Below are 22,405 nucleotides of genomic sequence, written 5' to 3' on the forward strand. Positions count from 1 at the left end.
TGGTACACACCAGAGACCAAGAAACAGTCGAAACAGTGGACCTTCTTCGGAGCACGTTCACCCGGCGAACGTGCTCCGAAGAAGGCGAAGACTGTCTTATCGGCCGGAAAGGTGATGGCACCGTTTTTTGGGATTCACAAGGTGTGATCTACATCGACTACCTGGAGAAGGGCAAAACGGTCACAGGGCTGTACTATGCCGAATTATTGGGCCGATTCGACGCCGAATTGCAGAAAAAACGGCCCCATTTGGCGAAGAAAAAAGTCCTCTTCCACCATGACAACGCACCGGCTCACACCTCCGCCCTCGCCACGGTCAAATTGGTCGAATTGGGCTACGAACTGCTGCCACATCCACCGTATTCTCCAGATTTGGCCCCGTACGACTTCTTTTTGTTTCCAAACTTGAAAAAGTCACTCGCCGGGCAGAAATTTGAGTCGAATGAGGAGGTCATCGCCGCCACGGAGGCCTACTTTGCAGACCTCGAGAAAACGTATTTTTCAGACGGGTTAAAGAAGTTGGAGCATCGCTGGGTCAAGTGTATCGAGCTAAAAGGAGACTATGTTGAGAAATAAATCGCCACTTTTCCAAAATTTTCGTTTTTCTTTTGTAGGCTAAGTACTTATCGGACCACCCTCGTATATCGTACTTTATTGTTATATGTATTAGTTTATTGGAGAAAATCTCAATAAATTGATTTTGTATTAAATTATTATAAAAATTGTGAGAATTATTTTTTATACGATTATTTTGGATATTAACTTATGACAGCTTATTATAATTTAGAATTAAAGTTTTGAAATAATTCCTATTTTTGATAAAATGTACAAACTTGAATATAGATTATATGGAAACATATCTGTTAACACTTATGATTAGGTTTACTTAGAAATAAAACAATATTAAATGTAATTTTATTTTATTTTCAATTCTTTTATAAACAGATTTTTTTATAAACACTCCAGTGAGAAATAATTCGTCGATCGATGTCGAAACGATATCGAATCGATATCGAATCTTCAAATCGACGTCAATCGACGAATCATTTCTTACTGGGACTTATTAAATACATGTTGAACTTTGATACATTATTGCACAAAACTGAAAGTATCAAGTACAATTATAAATAAATCAGTAGTAACTAAATCAGTATCAGTCTCACGTATCAAATATCAGTATCGAATATAATTATAACTAACACAATCAGAATTATATCACTTTAAAATAAAAATTAACACAACACAATTGAACAAAACAAAAATCAAATTATTTGTTAATTCTTTACTCATAATTTTAAAGCACTAGTTCTTCGTTTATAATTGAAATTAAAATTAAAAATCTAATAACAAATAATTACTAAACTGTGTTATCTAAACAATTATGGTCAGCATCAAATACAAATTACAACTAAAATCACAGTCGATGAGATCATAAGTTTCAAATAATAAAAATTTTTTGAGGTATGATATTTGTAAAATGACACAATGAATGAAAAAATATAGTGCGTGAAATAACATTATAACTTCGTTCAATTGAATAATTACATAGTGATTGCTGATAGAGGAAATTAAAAATATAATTACCTCATTATAATGTATGTTATAGTGTAGTTATATTCTATACAAAATATTGGCAAAGCATAGATAGGAAACGTTTCGAAATCTTTATAGTTGCGCAAGGTGAGAAATAGACGTACTGGCAGAACAGCAAGAACGATCAGGCTCAGGAAAAGATGATATATCTTATGAAAATCTGTTGATACCACAAATCAAGACTATTGTTTCATGATTAAACTGTATGTTCCACAAAAGTATTACTTTTAATATCAGATGTAGTAAAAAGAAATCCATTATTTTTCCAATAGATGGCTTTAGTTATCTGTATCTCGCATTGTATAAGTCCGATCGGGTTCCACTAGATGGCGTTAGAGAGATGAGATTTCGTACTAAAAAAACTTCTCTGACAGTTTTGTGATTAGTTGCCTCAGTTTTGTTTGAGCGCGCGTCAAAGATGGACACTAGCAAAGAGAAAATACGCTATATTTTACAGTTTTTCTTCGATAAAGGCGAAAACGCAAGCCAGGCGGCTGAAAATGTGAATAGTGTTTATGGTTCTGATACTGTAACAGCCAATCACGCGCAATTTTGGTTTCGTCGATTCCGTTCCGGTAATTTCGATGTCAAAGATGTACCACGCACTGGAAGGCCAATTGTCGAAAATATCGATAAAATCATGGACATTGTCGAGTCCGACCGTCATGTAAGCACTGTTTCGATTGCCCAAGAGCTAAAGATTGCACAAAAAACCGTTTGGAACCATTTGAATAAGGCTGGATACAAAAAGAAGCTCGATGTATGGGTGCCACACGAGTTAACGAAAAAAAACCTTATGGACCGAATTTCCATCTGCGAATCGCTGCTGAATCGCAACAAAATCGACCCATTTCGGTCGACCATGAAGCGGTTGGTCACTGGTGATGAAAAGTGGATCACTTACGACAACGTCAAGCGAAAACGGTCGTGGTCGAATCGCGGTGAGCCGGCGGAAACGGTGGCCAAGCCAGGATTGACGTCCAGGAAAGTTTTGGTGTGTGTTTGGTGGGATTGGCAGGGAATTATCTACTATGAGCTGCTCCCCTACGGCAAAACTCTTAACTCGGAACTGTACTGTCAACAATTGGACCGTCTGAAGGAAGCAATCGCCCAGAAGCGGCCAGCTTTGTCCAATAGGAGAAGAATTGTATTCCATCAGGACAACGCCAGGCCACACACATCCATAGTAACTCGCCAGAAGCTCCGGGAGCGTGGTCGGGAGGTTCTTATGCATCCACCTTATAGTCCGGATCTGGCACCAAGTGATTACCATCTGTTCCTGTCCATGGCGAACAATTTTGCTGGTGAAAATTTCGCTTCAAGAGAGGCTTGTGAAAATCGACTGTCTCAATTTTTTGCCAATAGAGACGAGGGCTTCTATGAGAGAGGCATAATGAAATTACCTTGAAAATGGCAACAAGTTATCGAACAAAACGGCGCATATTTGACCTAAATCGGATCATTCTAACTATGGTAATTAAAGCCTTCAATTTCATGCAAAAATAATGGATTTCTTTTTACTACACCTGATATTCATATTAAGTTTTCTTCTTTTAATAGTACAACCCAGTAAACACTGTTATGTAACAGTTACATTGTCGTAATGTAACGAAATGTAACACGTAATATAACATGTACGTTACAAGCAATATACATATTAGTTGTAATTTCCCACTCATAAAAAGTTGCAGTTATATAACAGAAATATCACATGTTACTAAAATGTTATATAGCTGTTATATAAATGCAATATTATTGTTATGTAAAAAATTTATTTCTAATTTTCTCACGTCTTGCGTTCCGTCGATAGCTTCGATTCCAAGCGGTCATCCTTCCGTGTGCTGACCACGCTAGGCTTTGCTTAACCTGACGATCGAGTGGCACGCAATTATCCCAATGACTCCAACGACGTTCTTGTGACCTGTATTTATATAATGTATCCTTATAGTATTCACAGAACATTATAACCTTTCATGTCAAAAATTAAAACAACGCAACAACATTCGATATGCGACGAATATCAATATAGACTATGTTTCAAAATTACTAATAATGGAGTATTATGGTTAACCCACAAAAGAAATAGTTTGAAACAAATTCAAGGAAGTTTAAATAAGAAATTTTAATTACTAAATCCAAAAAAAATTTTTGAAAAATATCTCAAATCCTGTTTTTTATTAACATGGTTTTCTTCAATGAAATAGAGTTTTCTTTTCTAAAAATAATATTGTAAAAATATATTTTAATGAAATGACTCAAAATCGAACAAGAATATTAAACTTAAAGAAATTTTTCTCTATGTGAGTTTTGTATGATATACAAGCGTTCTTAAACGTTTAAATAGTATGAGTGCGGCTATCTCCACGAAAATAAGAACATTGTGTCCACGTGAAATCCATGTGGTTTTGTGGATTCCATGTGAATGCAATAAATGCATTCTACGTGGATTCGATGTACCTTTTTGTGGGAATATACATATCAGTATGCATATAAACGTCAATATAAATAGGCAATATGGTCTGCTTAAGCGCGATGAAGGCATTAAAAATACATAAAAACATAGAACTACAAAATAAAATATCTACAAAAAAGCGGAATGGAATTTCTGATTGATTAGCTTTCCACCATTTTTTTATTTGTTACTGTTCCGCTTTGCTATTTCTTTCTCTATCGAAATGCACCTTTATTCGCAATAGAAAGCATTTGCAGCTTTTAATAGATTGCATGAATAGTTGCGTTGTATAATATCAATGTAATATGAACGTAATTATTGTTATATAACGTGTTACATTACTGTTATATTATTATTATTATGTTATCTCTAACTTATAACAAAACAGTATAACAAATGTATAACACAATTATATTACAACTATGAAACCAAATTATATAATTTCAATATGACTAGAGTATAACATATGTTATATTACATGTTACTCCTATGTTATATAACAGTTATATTTTGTGTTTGCTGGGTTCCTCCAATAATGCTTCCAATTCCGTGTCTTCGTACACTTTCGGCCTTCCACTACGTTCTTTGTCTTCCACGTCAAACTTACCGTTTTTAAACTTTTGAAACCACTCACGACAACTTCTCTCATTTAAAGCAGTCTCACCATATGCTTCTACAAGCAATCGATGCGCCTCAGCTGCAGATTTCTTCAAATTAAAGAAGTAAATCAAAAGTTCCCGCAAATAACGCTTATTCGGCACAAAACTTGACATTTTCGCACGAAAAAAATTGTGATACTGATACGGAGTCACTAATACTTCAAGGTTATGTTGTTACCAGATGTCCAAACTTATGATATTACGTTTTACATCTGACAATTTCAACATAACCCCCAGGGTGCGCGGGGCGGGGCTGGCCGTTGCTAGCCTCCTTGCGCAACCTGGGAGGTCCAGGTTGGAGGGTTCGCCGCCTGTACGTGAGTGCGGTCCTATCCATCGCCCTGTACGGGGTGCCAATTTGGACGCCCCAGCTCAGCGCCTGCCGCGATGGCATACGCCGACTGCGGCAGGCGCTGAGGCCTATGTACACAAGGGCGATTAGGGGGTTCCGCACAATATCGTACATGGCGGCGACCACCTTGGCTGGGTCCCCTCCGGTGGAGCTCCTAGCCGAGGAACGGCGAATCCTTGTATTGGAGGATCAAGGAGCTCCGCCAAGAGGGGGACCTAACGGCCGGGGACATGCGGGCCTTACGCTCCCAAGCCGTGGCTCGTACCCTGGAGAAGTGGGAGGACATGTTATCCGACCCACGGTGGTACGGGCGCGAGACGGCGGTGGCTGTCCGTCCCTGCCTGCCCGAATGGGCGGGCAGGAGGGGATGTGGACTGTCCTACCATCTGGTGCAGATGCTGACGGGCCATGGGTGCTGTGGCAAGTATCTGCACCGGATTGGGGAGGGGCTCACCACCAGGTGCCACCACTGCCCCGTGCTCATGGACACGGCGCTCTACACTTTAGCGGCTTGTTTCGCCTGGAGTGAGGAGCGCCGGGTCCTGGCCGGGGCAGCTGGGGTCCCAGTGGGGCATATTTCGCTCCCACAGATGGTTCGAACCATTTGTGGGGGCAAAGAGGGGTGGGAAGCGGCGGTCTCCTTCTGCAGGGACGTGATGTCCAAGAAGGAGGCCGCTGAACGGGAGCGTCGGCCACGCCAAGCCCGTCGTTGATGACGGGATGGTCGGCGCTTCCCGGCGGGAGATCTAGATAGCGGGCCCGAAGTGCCTCCGGCCGAATAAGAGGAAGGACCCCTGAGTAGCAGGGGTCCAAGCCCTCCTCGGCCGCCTCGGACCCGCCTCCGTTGACGGGGGGATCCGGCAACTCTACGGTGTAGAGCCCGGATCCACCCCTGCTTCGGACAGGTTAGGAATGGGGGGAGTGGTGCCCCGTTTGGGGACGGGCCTACTCCCCAAAATCCCTCCCTCCCTGGCTAACGGAGGGGGGGTAAGGGATGAGGGCGGATGCCCCCTCACCCCATAGGTGAAACCAGAAGGCCAACCGGTCGGTCTTAGACCGACGAGGACCGCGCCCTGGATTCCCTTTGTGGAACAGGGCGCGGTAACAGGTGGCGGGGGGCTCCTGAAAAGGAGCCCTGGGGCCGGGGTGTTGGGGAGGGAATGCGGGAGCAGTGCTCCTGACTCCCCACAAACCGTTCCGACAGGTAGGCATCCCGCAGGGGTTTTAGTCGGTAGGAGTCCGACATAACCCCCGACCCCTCCAAGGGTTGGGGGTATCCATGATGGATTTCCCCTGCGTCACCAAAAAAAAATTCAACCTAACCTTCTGGTGGGACCATCTTTTGTCAAACCGCGGAAACTTATTTGTACTCCTAATAGAATCCCCTGGCAACGCAGTGACGGTAACCACTGGGTTACGCGGGGAGTTCCTTACCTGTGGCCTCTTCTGGTAAGGAGGGGGCTCCTTCTTCAGAGCCCCCTTTCCCCTGACCCTTCCTCCTTTAGGGAGAGGTGCCGCCTTTTTCGCGGCATCCCTTCCTTTGGGCTGTGGCGGTTCAGCCCTAGGCCTTCCCCCCCGCCCTTACCCTTACGGGTGGACACGACTGTCCACCCGTCTCCACGTCCTTCCCCAGCGGCCGCCGATTGCCGCGGAGGTGGGTGGAGGAGGATGGACCCGCTGCCCACAGCTGCGGGTACCAGAGAGGGAAGAATCCTCTCCAGTATCTGCCCTATGCGGGCGATTTCCGTCTTGAGGCCCCGGACCTGAAACTTCAGGGCCCCAAGACGTCCATCCGGACCACCCTCCTCCACCAGCCTCTCATAATCGGCCAGGGCCTCCTCTACGTCGTGGAGGTAGTCGTTGGCCGTGTTATTAGGACAAGCGAGGGGCTTCCCCACGCCCCTCGTTGTCTTCCTGCCTGGCTTTACTCGCAGCTCCCGCAGGTAATGGACACCTGCGAGAACCTCGGAGGCCAGAGCCCTGCCCTCCAATGTGGACCTCCGCACGGGCGGAAGCCCACACTGGAACCGCCTAGTGCGGGTCAGATCCCGAACGTACTGGATTATATCCGGAGTGGACCTTCCGGGCCTGAATCCATACTGACGGTCGTGGAGATCCAGCCCCTCCGAGGATATGTGCTGGACGAGGCGGTCGGCAACGATGCGTTCGAGCATCTTGCCCGCTTCGTCCAGCAGGCAAATCGGCCTATAGGGCGACGCGCTCCTGGGTAGCTTACCCTCCTTGAGGAGGAGGACCAGTTTGGCCCTCCTCCATGCCGGGGGGAATACTCCTTCCCTGAGGCACCCACTAAAAACCCCGCACAGTGCCGCGGATAGGTTCTCTTCACCGAGTGCGAGAGCCCAGGCTCGACCAGGGACTCCATCGGGGCCTGGGGCTTTCCCCTTGCCTCCGAGTCGTTTCCTGGCCCTGACGAGCTCCTCCGGTCCCACAGCCAGGTCCTCATCCCAGTCTCCTTCCCCCATTTCGGAGGAGGGAATCGTGGGTGGACCCCCCTCCACCCTCGGGAAAAGGGTGTCAAGGAGGCCCTCGAGGGCCTGGCTGTCCAACGTCTCCGTTGGCGGGGGCGCCCAAGGGCGGGTTTTGCCTATCGCCCTTTTATATGGGCGCCCCCACGGATCGTCGTCCAGAGAGCTCGTCAGCTGCTCCCACGCTGCTCGCTTCGACTCGGCGATGGCAACTCGGAGGGCCTTCCTGGCAGCCAAGTAGCCCCCCTGCGCCCTCGCGACATCCCTGCCTCTTCGCCGAGTCCGGTACACTAACCGTCTGGCTTGGACTGAGGAATCGCGGAGTTCCGCGATCTCCTCCGTCCACTAGTATGCAACCCGACGACGGCGGGGGTGAGCTCGGAGCATCGCGGAATCGCACGCCGACACCACGATGCCCAGTTCCTCTCAGCAAGGGGAAAGCCTCAGCTAGTTCCTCAGTCCCCTCCAGGGGGCTGGGGCCCACTGACCCGGCTCCTTTTCAAGGTGCCAAGTGGCCACGAGGCCGCCTTGAACCTATCCGCGTCCAGTCGACTAAGGGCCCATCTTTTGGGGAGGGGAAAGTCCCCCTCCTCGGGGCAGCGGGAGGCCCGCACCCGTGGAGGTCCGGGGAGGTGGAGGGCCTACACTATGTACCTGTGATCGGACAATGTCTCGCCCTCCACCTCCACTTTCCACTCCCGGAATAACCGGGCGGCTGAGGGGATCGCCCAGGTCAAGTCGATGACCGACTCATCCCTCAGTGGCACACAGGTGCTGGTCGACCCCTTGTTCATTAGCAAGAAATCTAGGCCCGCTGCCCATTCGGTAACCGCCTTGCCTCTGGGGTCCTCCTGCCGGGGATTGCAACTCCACCCTACCGAGTTAGCGTTGAAGTCCCCGGCAATGACGACAGGTCGGGAGTGGCATCTACGTACCACCTCCCCGATCCCGTCTAGGACCCTTTTGATGCGGGCGAGGCATCCCAGACCTTGTCTGTTTCTCCGATAGTGGAGGTATACCATCACCGGAGGTATACCCACCACCGTGATGGGCCCGCAGTCAACCGCGATGAACGAGGACCACCTTTCCCTGAGCTTGCAGGGAGGGGTCCCTGCCGCGGGGCTTGCCACCATGGCCACCGAGCCATCACGACTGCCGAACCAGCCCGGGCTGACCGGCACGAAGTGTGGCTCGGTGGCCACCCCCAGCCCGGCACCCAGCTCTAGGATCATATTGGACCACAGGTCCTGAGCACGGGTGCCACGGCCGAGGTTGGTCTATAGGACCCGGAGTGGCGTGAAGGCTAAGCCTTCGTCGCCTCCTCCGGGCTACTTACTTCCACTCCCTCTCGGGAGACCGACGGCAGAGCCGCTTCGGTCTCCCCCGAGGGGGCTTCGGCCTTGATGTTGGTGGCTTCTTCTTTAGTGGGTACCTCCACTTGCGCGAATTCTTGGCAAGACCCTACCTCAACGCACTTCACCCCTCGGGAGTATGGGGGGAGCTCGTTTCCCTGAGGAGTCAGGGGTGTCTCTCCCACTGACTCCTCTACTGCGTTTGTTGGGGGCTTTCCCTGAGAGTCCACCCTCCTCACCTTTCCCTTTGGCCTGGTGTCCGGGTCCCTGTCCTCCTCCTTCTCCTTCTGGTCCCCTTCCTTCAGAGCCGCTCCATCCGACCCCTTCGGGCTTTTCCTCGTCTGGGTCATATCCATCGCGTCCTGGGAGGAGTCCCATCCAAGGTCTCCCCACTCCTGCGATATGATCACGGTCGATGCCGCGTCTTCCTTCACTGGGTCCCTCCCTGGTGTCCGGGACGTCGTGGTTCCTCTTCCACAGGGTCCTTCGTTGTAGCGGTGCCAGGGCCGGCACTCTCTTCCTGAAACACCCGGTTGGGAGGAGTCTCCGCGGGGATTCGGGCCTCCCCCGCCTCGACTCCTCCCTCCTCGGTCTGCTTCCCTTCCGCTCTTTTCCCTCCCTTTCTTTTTGGAGGTGGCTTGCAGGCCGGCCCTCCGATCTTATGATCAGAGGGCCTACCCGCCTCGACGCAGACAGGGCACCGAGCCGCCGCTTAGCACTGTTTGGCGCGGTGGCCGGGGTTACCGCAACGGTAACAAAGACCGCTGCGGTTGACGGCGCTTGTGCACCGCTCGCGCACGTGCCTCCGCTCTAAACAGCGGTAGCACAATAGTGCGCGAGCGGGCAGCGCCGCCATCCCGGCACGGGTCCATTCTACCTGGACCCGTTCCGCAGCGGCGACCTTCGCGGCCACCGCCAACGGATACCGCACTAGGCCGGCTGCTTACCCAAGGCTAACGAACCCGCTCTACCCGCGCCGTAGGGACCTTTGGATCGTACAAGTACGGTCCTCCAGTCCCTAGATAAAACCTGGAGGCAACTGCCCATCCAGAAGTACGAGCGTCGTTCAATAAGTCCTTGGAAAGAGATAGAAAAACAAATTATTTTGGGTAGATTTTTTTTCAACATAATCTCCTTTTAGCTCTATACACTTTTCCAAGCGTTTCTCCAACTTTTTTAAACCGTCCGAAAAGTAGGATTTCGGAAGGTCCTCAAAATAGGCATCTGTTTGGGCGATGACCTCCTCGTTCGACGTGAACCGTTGTCCGCCGAGCCATTTTTTCAAGTTTGGAAATAAGAAAAAGTCACTGGGGGCCAAATCCGGTGAATACGGTGGATGTTGTAATAATTCGAACTTTAATTCCATAATTTTGGCCATCAAAACTGCGCAGGTGTACATCCATGCGTTGTCTTGATGGAAGAGGATCTTTTTCAATTTCAAATGAGAACGTTTTTTCTTGATTTCTTCGCTCAACCGGTGCAATAACGACGCATAATACTCTCCAGTTATTGTTTGTCCTTTTTCCAAGTAATCGGTGTTGATGATTCCGCGTGCATCCCAAAAAACCGTGGCCATCACCTTGCCGGCCGATTTCACCGTATTCGCCTTCTTCGGAGCCTGTTCGTCTTCAAAAACCCACTGCTTTGACTGTTCCGTTGTCTCTGGAGTGTAGTGATGTATCCATGTTTCGTCCACAGTTATGTATCGATGCAGAAACTTGTCGGGATTGTGACGGAAAAGCGCCAAAACAGCCTCAGAGTCGACCACACGATTGCGTTTATTCTCCACTGAGAGCAAACGCGGCACCCATTTTGCCGAGATTTTTTTCACACCCAATTTTTCGTGCAAAACTGAAAACACTGTACTTTGCGATATGCCTGTGGCCTCAACTATTTTGCGCACTTTGATTCGTCGATCATTCAAAACCATATCGTGGATTTTGTCAATCATTTGGGGGGTAGTCACTTCCACTGGATGTCTCGAACGATGTTCATCTTTTGTGGATGTGGATGTACAGCCATGTTTAAACTCATTTACCCAATTGTAAACAGTTGCAAACATAGGAGCAGATGTGCCATGAACTTCATCTAACTCAGCTTTAATCTCTTTCGGTGTTAAGCCTTTTAAATATAAGTATCTAATCACCACTCGAAACTCACTTTTTCCCATTTTTTTAAATAGAAAAGTTTGTTGCTTCAATCGACAATAAAAATGAAACCATGTGATGGATATAACTGAGAACTTTAACAGCTGTCTAGTGAGTAATGATGCTTACTAAAAACAAACCATTTTCGATACTACGAGCACCATCTCTTGGATTTTCTAAGGACTTATTGAACGACCCTTGTATTGGACGCTCTTAGTCTGGTCCCTCCGTAGATATCACTCCGGCATAGTAGGACCTGCCAGGGGCCGAAACCCCCGCCGGCACAGCTCCGTTCTTCATAAGGACACGCAAGCTCCCCCACCACGTCAAGGTGGCATCCACGGAGGAGAATCTTACATATTCTTGATCTAGATGTGTTATACTCTCTAGATTTCTAGAGATGTTATACTTGAGTGTAATATATTTCAAATTCAAATTATATATATATATTTTTTTAAGATTTATATATACCAAATTCAAATTATTTTTTCTTCAAGATACATGTATGTAACATGTATACCAAACTCAAATTATTTTTGGTAATTTGGTATAGGGGATGTATCTTCAAGGACTTTGGCCTTGACATATGTTAAAGTCACTCTGAATAACATGCAAAAAATTTAGGCGGCGTTCGTTGTTTGTTAAAAAGTTATTAACAAAAGAAATTTCATTAATCGAACGTAATTTTTCGACACTGTCAGCTTTAGATACCCCGTAGTCATGAAATAATTTGTATAGCATCTGAAGATAATCTTAAGATAGCCGACTATGAATACTGATCATTGTTAGTAGTTTGGTTAGGTTAGATTAGTTTAGCTAGGTTAGGCTAGGTTAGGTTAGGTCCCCCCCGCCCCCCCCGTGGGCGCCACCTTGACGTGGTGGGGGGGCTTGTGTGCCACAATGATATACAGAGCTGTGCCGGCGGGGGTTTCGACCCCTGGCAGATTCTACCATGCCGGAGTGGTCTGTACTCAGAGGCCAGACTAAGAGCGTCCTTATTCACTCTCGGAGGGGCAGCTGCCTCCGTGTTTTATACAGGAACCGGAGGACCGCACTGGTACTTGTACCTGTGCGACCCAAAGGACGCTACAGCGCGGGCAGAACGGGCTCGTGAGCCAGGTGAAGGCAACCGTTCTAGGGGAAAGAAAACCCTGACTGCAAACCCGTACTTGTCAGGACGTACAACCTGACACAATTGCGAGGGGCCAGGGTGCTTCGGCACTCTGGTACAGGGGGCTCAGGCATCCCCGGCAGACCCTAGCCTACTACACCGTAACCCTAGGTCATGTCTCTGGGGCCGGGGGTCTTGCCTTAATCGGCCGGACCGCGAGGCGGGTCCTCTATAAAACACCACGTAATCCTACGGTTGAGGCATGCCACGCCTATGGGATGAATGGCAGGTGCGTGACCTGTCGCTAGTGGTTCCTCACCCTGGCGAACCCAGGGGACATGCTAGCCTTACCCCGGGCAATGCGGGAGCTCTGCCCGGGGTCGACGCCCACTTCCCGCCGTACTCGTGGGACCAAAAATAGATTCACTCTTAAAAAATACAAACTCCGAGCTCTCGGACTCAGAGCCCTCGGCCTCAATGGTACCTAAGGATGGGCGTAGCAGCCCGTCCATGGTCCGACCACCCGTTTCGGGTGATTTTTTGACGGTAGGGACGGGGGTTGAAGAGGTGGTAGCAGGAATCCGACAGGCGGGTGCCTCCTCCCCTCCCCCCGGGGAGGTTGAGCATGCGGACTCCAGGGGGCTAGCCCCTGGAGTGCCGTCTAAAATTGAGGACCGACCACCGTCCTCAACACAGCACCTCCCTGACCGCGAGGATGGTGCGGTGAGCCCGCCGGTTAGGATAACGCGGGCGGCCATCCAACGAGGGAGGAGAATGTCCCAGGTGTCCGGGGGTAAAACCCCGCCATCTGGGACCAACAAACCAGGCCCTCTCTGCTTCAAGCAGAGACAGGGGGCAAAGAAGGGGACCACTGGAACAGCGGAGGCATCGGGACGGACCGCTGGCCCGGTTGTCCGCTCGGACATCCGGCTCTCACAGGGCAGCAGGGTGGTGATCCAGCGCCTCGCGAAGACCACACCGGGACCAGAGGCTGGGCCGAGCACCGGCAGGGACATCGGGAGAAAGAGGATGCGGGCCAACACCACCAGCAGCAGCTCCTCTGGGGAAACTCCCGTTCTGGAACCCGCAAGAAGGGGGCCGGGAAGGCTACCCACCACTGGTGTGGTCAAAAAGAAAAAGGAAGTAGAGATGGAGAAGAAGAGGGAGGAGGAGAATAGGAGGTTGGAGGAGGATATACGGGTACTCCTTGACACGGGCATACTGAGGTCCCTCGAAGACAAGCGCCCGGTCGAGGAGGTCTACAGGGATAACGTCACCATCAACCTCCTGAGGGAGGCAGGAGTGGCCGAACTGGCCTCGGAAGTGGGCCGAGCGCTGGGCGCGGTTCGATTGGTCTCGCGAAGGTCCCGAACATCGAAAGGGACCTTCGTGGGACTATTGAACCGCGCTGTTGCCACTTCCGAGGGCGTTATGGCCACCCTACTGGCGAGGACGGCGGAGCACGATAGTAGGGGAGAGGAAGCCTCGGAGACGAGGAAAGAGGCGGAGGAGTTCCGGGCCGAGCTTCGCAAACTGAGGGTGGAGAACAGGAGGCTGGGGGAGGAACTGGGGGCCATAAAGGCCTCCACCTCCTCAGCCCCTGTTCTCTCTCCCTCGTTGCTTCCCAGGGGGAGGAGGCTCTCCTACGCGGAGGGGGCTCGACTACTCCTGCATCCACGTCGGCGGAGAATGAAGAAGAAAAAGGTAGGAGAGATGACAGGAGGAGAAAGAAGAAGAAGAGGAGGAGGGTAACCAACCCTCCCTCCCCCCTCTTCCTTTGAGAGGAAAGGAAGTGGAGGTGGGTGTTCTGGTGGACATCCCGTCGTATGACGATAATCCTCCGGAACACCCACTCCCTCCAACATGGAGGACGGAGAAGGCGGAGGAAGAGTTGGACGCTGCCATGGCCGTCTCGGCTCATACTTGCGGTCATGGGGAGGAGCTCCGCCGTATGAGGGCGGAGCTCGACGCCCTTATGGCCGCGGGTGGAACGGACCGGGCGGCTATGGCGGTGGGAAAGAACGGAGGAGAGAAGGAAGTCCCGGACCAGCAGACCCAAGCCCCGAGGACGTCGGAGCTGGAGCAGTTGGGGAAGAAGGGGACCAAGAGTGAGAAGAGGAAGAGACAGAAAAAGAGAAGGAAAGAGAGGGCCAGAAGGATGAAGGAGGAGGAAGAGAAGAGGGCCCGAGAGGGAGGAAACGGGATGCCGGCCAAGGAGCTGTTGAAGGCGATACGGCGGCCACCTGGCCAACAGCAACAGGTACCAGTGGGTAAGGCAGAGGAAGTGGCTTGGTCCCAAGTGGTGGGAAGAAAGGTGAGGAAGGGGGGAGAGGGGGAGGAGGAAAAGAGGAAGGGGAATGCCCCATCCTCCACCCCTTCCCCTCCAAAACGGAAGGGACCCGGGAGGGGGACAGCTGCGGCGGCACAGGGCAGGCCGAGACCGCCGCGCTCGGCGGCCGTCACCATCACGTGCCCCGACGGAAAATATGAAGCATTCATGCTAGAGGCCAGGCGCCGTATCAGGCCGGCGGACCTGGGGATCAACGCGTCCCTGAGGGTCCGCCGGGCCCCGAATGGAGCGATGCTCATTGAGGTGCCTGGCCTCAACGTCGGGGCTCCGACCGGCTTGCGGAGGAGCTCCGCAAGCTGGCGGAGGACAAAAGCCCCGGTTATCGCGTCCAGCGGCCGGCGAAGTTCGCAGCATTGCGAATAGCCGGCCTGGACGCGACGACCGGGGCCGAGGAGGTGACGGCCGCCTTGGCCCTCGCTGGGGGATGCTCGCCGGAGGATATCTCCTCAGGCGAGATGAGTATCTCCCAGCGAGGAATAGGCGCAATGGTGGTGCGATGTCCGCTGGCGGCGGCCGCTAAGGTCGCCGCCGCGGAGCGGGTCCCTGTAGGATGGACCCGCGCCGGGGTGTTTCCGTTGTTTGGAACGGGGACACGTGCGCGAGCGGTGCACGAGCGCCGTCGACCGCAGCGGTATTTGCTACCGCTGCGGTAACCCCGGCCACCGCGCCAAGGGGTGCACGAAGGCGGTGCGCTGTCCAGTGTGCGCCGAGGCGGGCTGGCCCTCTGGACATAAGATCGGAGGGCCTGCCTGCAAGCTCCCTCTCGGAGGGAAAAGAAGGGGGAAGAAGAAATAAGGGAGCAGCCAGAAGGAAGTCACCGGTGGGGGCGAGGCCCGAACCGCCATCACCGGAGGACCGAACTCGACCAGCCAGGGGAAAGGGAGTCGACAGGCCTCTCCCCCACAGAAGGAAGAGGCAGCCAGAACGGCCCCTCCCCCAGGCAGGAGTCCCGGAGGAGGAAGTGGACGCCGTCTCCGTGGACCTCATCGACCTCGGGTGGGAGCCGGAGATGGTCCGCGAGTCGGAAACGCCTCAGCCTCGAAGGAAGAGGAAAGGAGAGGAAGAAGAGGCAGACAGGAAGGAGGACGACCCAGGAGAGGACGGACAGATGAACAAGGTGAGGAGGGTGGAGCCCTCGGGCCCCTCCCATCGGAGGTAGAGAAAGGGGAGTCGGTGGGAGCGCTGCCCCCGACTCCCCTACAGGATGGCTCCCCCTCGTACCCCCCAGAGGAGGAGACCACGAAGGTAGGGACCTCCCAAATCTCCGCGGAGACACCCGTGATAGAGGCCACCTTGGCCGAAACCCCCTCCGGGGAGACCATGACGGCAGTACCGTCAGAGGTCTCCCAAGAGGAGGGGGTTGAAGTAGGCCGCTCGGAGGAGGCGTGAAAGGCCTAGCCTTCACGCTACTTCGGGCCCTACAGGCCAACCTCGGCCACGACGCCCGGGCTCAGGATCTCTGTTTACAGAGAATGGCTGAGCAGAGATCCCTGGCTAGCAGGGAGGGGGATAAGGAGGGGAGGTGGATGTCCCCTCCCTCCTTAGTAGGAGACACCAGAAGGCCAACCGACGGGGGGTAACCCCCGCCGGAGACCGCGCCCTGGATTCCCTTCGTGGAACAGGGCGCGGTACACAGGTGGCGAGGGGCTCCCGGAAGGAAGCCCTGGGGCCGGGGGGTTGGGGAGGGAATACGGGAGTAGTTCCCCTGACTCGCCTCCTCACGGTCCGACAGGTAGACATCCCGCAGGGGTTCTAGCCGGTAAGAGTCCGACATAACCCCCTCCCCCCCAATGGGAGGGGGTATCCATGAGGATTTCCCCTGCGTGACCAAAAAAAAGAAGGTCCCTCCCCGTCCCCCCGTGGGCGCCACCTTGACGTGGTGGGGGGAGCTTGTGTGCCTTGATGATGTGCAGAGCTGTGCCGGCGGGGGTTTCGATCCCTGGCAGGTTCTACCATGCCGGAGAGACCTGTACTGAGAGGCCAGACTAAGAGCGTCCTTGTTCACTCTCGGAGGGGCAGCTGCCTCCGAGTTTCATACAGGGACCGGAGGAACGTACTCGTACGATCCAAAGGATCCTACAGCGCGGGCAGAACGGGCTCGTGAGCCGGGTGAAGGCAACCGTTTTAGGGGAAGGAAAACCCTGATTGCAAACCCGTACTTGTCAGGACGTATAACCTGACACGATTGCGAGGGGCCAGGGTGCTTCGGCATTTTGGTACAGGGGGCTCAGGCATCCCCGGCAGACCCTAACCTACCACACCGTAACCCTAGGTCATGTCTCTGGGGCCGGGGGTCTTGCTTTAATTAGCCGGACTGCGAGGCGGGTCCTCTATAAAAGACCACGTAATCCTACGGTTGAGGCATGCCACGCTCAGGGGATGAATGGCAGGTGCATGACCTGTCGCAAGTGGTTCCTCACCTTGGGCACCTGGCGAACCCAAGGGACATGCTATCCTTACCCCGGGTAATGCGGGGGCTCTACCCGGGGTTGACGCACCCTTCCCGCCGTAATCGTGGGACCAAAATGAAGTTGATCCACATAAATAAACCAAACCCCGAGTCTACGGATTCAGAGCTTTCGGGCTCAGAGACCCAAATGGGCAGCAGCCTGCCCCAGGGCTAACCACCTGACTCGTCAGGTGATTTTTCAAAGGAGAAGGTAGGGACAGAGAGGATAGGGGAGGATCATAAGGCGGGTGCCATCTTCCTACCCCCGGGAAGAGAGAGCAGGTGGACCTCGGAGGAGTAGCCTCCGAGGGGTCACTAAGAGGAGGGGGATGGGGTCCCTACCCCATCCCCCTCAACGAGCGCTGCTGCCAGCAGCTCGGTGATCCGCCCTGACCGTGGGGATAAAGGATTGGTGAGCCCGTCGGGTAAGCTAACAAGGGCGACCACCCAACGTGGGACGTGCAAGTCCCTGGGGTCCGGGACTCCCGTGGGCCAGGGGGTCCCGGTACCAGGGGCCAACAGGCCAGGGCCCCTCTCCAAGAGGGGGTCTGTCCCGAGCGGAAAACCGAGGATAAAGGAGAAAACTCCCAAGGATGCGGAGTCTGGGGCAACGAGTGGGGGGAGTAGGGTGTCTGGCCGGGCGACTGGTAAACCGGTCGTCCGGTCAGATGTGATCCTCTTGCAGGGCTCCAGGATCTCGATAAGAAGGTGCACCGTCACCCTAGAAGCAAGGGTGACTCAGCCAGCAGCATCGAGGGCAGCCACTGAGGGAAGAGTCACTGCGGCGGCGCGGGAATCGCCCAAAGCGGTGAGGATCAACAGGGCCTCGGCGCTCAGAATGAAAGCGACAGCGACGGAAACAGCGACCGCGACCACGAAGGCTAACGAGGAGGCCCTCCAAGTGGGGAAGAAGAGGGCAAGGGCGGTGAACGTAAGCACCAGCAGCTTCGGTGGGTCCTCTGTTGCAGAGGTGACCGTCGCCCCTCTCCTGATCCCCCCCAGAAGAAACGGGGCAGACCCGCCACAACTGGTGAGGGGGTGGGGAAGAGAGAGAGGTTAAACAGAGAGAAGGAAAAAAGGAGGCAGCAGGAGCTCAGCCGGATGGAGGCTGAGGCCCGTGATCACCTCGACAGGGGGTTCTTTCGTTCTATGAAAGATAACCGCCCTGTCGAGGAGGTCTATCGGGATCCGGCCTGCATCGAGCTGCTCAGGGGGGCAAGGGCGGCCAAACTCGCCTCGGAGGTGGGCCGCGCACTGGGCACGGTAAAAATGATAGCCTAGAGGTCCAGGATTCTCAAGGGTACCTTTGTAGGGCTGATCAACCGCGCCCTGGCCACCTCCGAGGCGGCGATGGCCACCCTTATCGCTAAGGTGGCGGTAATGGAGGGGGAGGAGGGTGAGTCCTCCTCTGCCCTCCGAAGGGAAATGGAGGGATTGAGGGGGGATAACAGGAGGATGAGGGCTGAAATGGGGCGGCAGGCTGAAGAGCTGAAAGCTCTAAAGACTGCCGCCGCGGTGGCCCTCAGCCTCTGGGACTACCCCCCTTTTCCCTCCAGCGTCATTTCAGATCAAAGGAGGAGGAGGACCTACGCAGACGCCACTGGGGCCTCCACGTCCACTGAGGAGGAGTTGTGGGACGCGAGGACACTCGAGAGGAAGAGGAAGAAGAACAGGAAGAGGGCCAGACCGTCTCCATCTCCCTCATCTGAGGAAATCGAGGAAGGGAGGGGGGCCTCCCCCGGGGGGATTAAGTCATATAACGACAACCTCCCGGATGAGGCTCCCCTCGCTCGCGTCTCGGAAGCCGGCGAGGGCTAGGGAGGATCTCAACGCCGCTCTCAGGGCGCTGGGCTCCCCTCCCGGCGTCGGTGTGGGGGTGGGCCACCTGAGGGTGGTCGCGGCCCGCATCGACGTCGAGGGGAGGGGGAGCTACGCGTCGGGAGTGGCGGGGGTCCCTGGGCCAAAACCGGCTCCGAAGAGGATGGGGGTGCCGATCTCCAAGCAGGCTCGAAAACAGGAGCAGCCGAAGAGGAAGGATACCGGGCCTATAAGCCAGGAGGAGATGAAGAGAAGGAAAAAGAGGGAGAAAGAAAGAAGGAGAAGGAGGAGAGAGGAGGCCGTGAGGAGAAGCCTTCCTCAGAGGCCCCAGGAGAAGCTGGGGGTCAAGCAGCCCCAGGGGATGGGAGTGCCAGCGGTGGAGCTAAGGGAGCGGGCCCGCAAACCTGCGGAAAGGAGGCCCTCAAAGACCCGAGCAGCGGAGGCCGGACCACGGGAGACTTGGGCCACAGTGGTGAGGAAAGGGAAGAAGACACGGGGAGGAAGAGGAAACCCTCCTCCCCCTAAGGTAGGTCAGGGTAGGGGGACGGCCAGACTGGGCGCACCGAGGCCGCCGAAATCGGCAGCCATAACCATAAGGTGCCCCAACGGCCGCTACCACGAATTTATGGCTGAGGCCAGGCGCCGCATCATACCCAGGGACCTCGGGATCCAAGGATCCCTAAGGATCCGAAAGGCCCTGAATGGGGTTATGATGGTGGAGGTGCCTGGCCTCAAGGCCGGACCTTCCGCCGACCGGCTTGCAGGGGAACTCCGCAAGCTGGCGGCGGAAAAGGGCCCCGATTTTCGGGTCCAGAGACCGGAGAAGGTCGCAGCAATGCGACTCTCCGGCCTGGACCCGACAATCGGAGTCGAAGAGGTAGCGGCTGCGGTAGCCCGCGCTGGGGGATGCTCCCCCGCGGAGATTTCTGCGGGAGAGATGAACGTCTCCCAGCGGGGCGTGGGGGAACTGATGGTGCGGTGTCCGTTGGCGGTGGCCGCGAAGGTCACTGCCACGGAGCGGGTCCTTGTGGGGTGGACCCGTGCCGGAGTGACGGCGCTGCCGCCTCGCGTACAATTATGTTTCCGCTGTCTTGAGCGGGGACATGTGCGCGAGCGCTGCACAAGCGCCGTCGACCTCAGCGGTCTTTGCTACCGCTGCGGTAGCCCCGGCCACTACGCCAAGGGCTGCAGGGCGGCCGTAAGGTGCCCGGTTTTCACCGAACTGGGGCGGCCCTCCGGCCACAAGGTTGGAGGGTCGGCATGCAAGTTCCCCCAAGAGAAAGAGAAGGGGTAAAAGGGGGAAGGAGGAGGAGGAACGTACCGGGAAGGGAGGGGCCGAAGCGGGAGATGCCCGAACCCCCGCGGAGGTCCCCCGGACCGGTTGTTAGAGGTGGGGGATGCCAGTCCGGACACCCCCCCCAACGGGGAATACAGAGGAGGGTGTCCCTCTGGACACTCTCCCTACGAAGGACCCACTCAAGGAGGAGCTCCAGAGAGGAGCTGCGGAGAAGAGGACGAGGTGGCCTCCACGGTGGTAATGTCGCAGATGTCCCAGGAGTGGGGGACAATTAACACGTGGGACTCCCCGTCAAATGACGAAGGGAAGATGGAGACCGCGCCCCTGGGGCGGAAGAAGAGGGCTGGGACGGAGACTTCAGGGAGGAGGGACTCCGACGAGGACCCAGCCACAAAAAGGAGGGAAAAGGTAAGGAGGGTGACCTCGGAGGAGGAGGGACCCCCAACAACTGTAGACGGGGAGTCGGTGAGTGTGTCCCCCCTGACACCCCAAGTAGACACACCCCCCCATACCCCCTAGGGGAAGGGCGGGAACAGGTAAGGACCCCCCAGCCTCTGTGCACTCAGAGGCACCCGCGCAAGAAGCCACCAAAGTTGAGGCCAACGCCCCTCGGGGGAGACTGAGACGGCTCTGCTGTCTGATGTCTCCCTGGAGGGGGTGGAAGTAGATAGCCCGGAGGAGGCGAACAAGGCCTAGCCTTCATGCCCCTCCGGGTGCTACAGGCCAACCTCGGCAACAGCAACCGGGCTCAGGACCTGTTTTGGAACAGGATCCTAGAGCTCGGCGCTGGGGGTGGCGGCCGAGCCGCACTATGTGCCACCCACCAGCAAGTGCTGGTTTGGCAGTAGTGATGGCTCGGTCGCCATGGTGCCAAACCCCGCAGCGGGGACCCCCCTGCGTAATCTGGGAAAAGGGGTCCTCGTTTGTGGCGGTCGACTGTGGGCCCATTACGGTGGTGGGAGTATATCTCCACCACCGGAAAAATAAGAAAGGTCTGGGAGACCTCGCTCGTGTTATGAGGGTCCTAGACGGGATCGGGGACGTGGTGCGAAGGTGCCATCCCCGACCCGTCGTGATTGCCGGGGACTTCAACGTCCACTCTGAAGCGTGGGGGTGTAGTCCCCGGCAAAGGGACCCTCGGGGCGAGGCTCTCATAGACTGGGCAGTGGGGCTTGACCTCTCGTTGATAAACGAGGGGTCTGCCAGCACCTGTGTGCGGCCGAAGGGGGAGTCGGTCATGGATCTGACCTGGGCGACCCCTTCGGCCGCCCGGTGAATCCGGGAGTGGAAGGTGGAGGTGGAGGGCGAAACACTATCGGATCACCGATATATAGTGTGGGCCCTCCGCCTCCCCGGATCTCCACAGGTGCGGGCCTCCCACTGCCCCGAGGAGGGGGACTTTCCCCTCCCCAGAAGATGGGCCCTCAGTCGACTAGACGCGGATAGGTTCAGGGCGGCCGTTCTCGTGGCTACCTGGCACTTTGACAAAGAGCCAGGTGAGTGGGCCCTCAGCCCCCAGAAGGGGGCTGCGGAACTAGTGGGGATAGTGGCGTCGGCCTGCGACCCATTGCTCACCCTCGCCGTCGCCGGGTCGCGTATTGGTGGACGGAGGAGATCGCGGAGCTCTGCGACTCCTCCATCCGTGCCAGACGGCACATATACCGTACCCGGCGGAGAGGCGAGGACGTCACGGGAGCGGCGGAGACCTACCGGCTGGCCCGGAAGGCCCTCTGAATCGCCATCGCCGAGTCAAAACGAGTAGCCTGGGAGCAAATGACGAGCTCTCTGGACGACGACCCGTGGGGGCGCCCGTATAAAAGAGTTATGGGCATGGCTCGCTCTTGGGCGCCCCCGCCAACGGAGTCGTTGGACAGCCGGGCCCTCGAAGGGCTCCTCGACACCCTCTTCCCGAGGGTGGAAGGGGGCCCGCCCAGGATTCCCGCCCCCGAACTGGGGGAGGGGGACTGGGACGAGGGTCTGGCTGTGGAACCGGACGAGCTCGTCAAGGCCGGGAAAAAGCTCGGGGCCAAGGGGAAAGCCCTTGGCCCCGACGGGATTCCCGGCAGAGCCTGGGCTCTCGCGCTCGGCGAAAAGAGCCTGTCCGTCGCCTTACGCGGGGTTTTCAGCGGGTGCCTCAAGGAGGGAGTGTTCCCCCCAGCGTGGAGGAAGACCAAGTTGGTCCTCCTCCCGAAGGATAGCAAGACACCCGGGAGTGCGCCGACCTACAGGCCGATTTGCCTGCTGGACGAGGCGGGCAAGATGCTGGAGCGCATCATTGCCGACCGCCTCGTCCAGCACATGTCCTCGAAGGGGCCGGATCTACACGACCGTCAATACGGC

This window comes from Harpegnathos saltator, unplaced genomic scaffold, assembly GCF_003227715.2.
Source record: "Harpegnathos saltator strain DR-91 unplaced genomic scaffold, Hsal_v8.6 scaffold188, whole genome shotgun sequence".
NCBI classification, from domain to species: domain Eukaryota; kingdom Metazoa; phylum Arthropoda; class Insecta; order Hymenoptera; family Formicidae; genus Harpegnathos; species Harpegnathos saltator.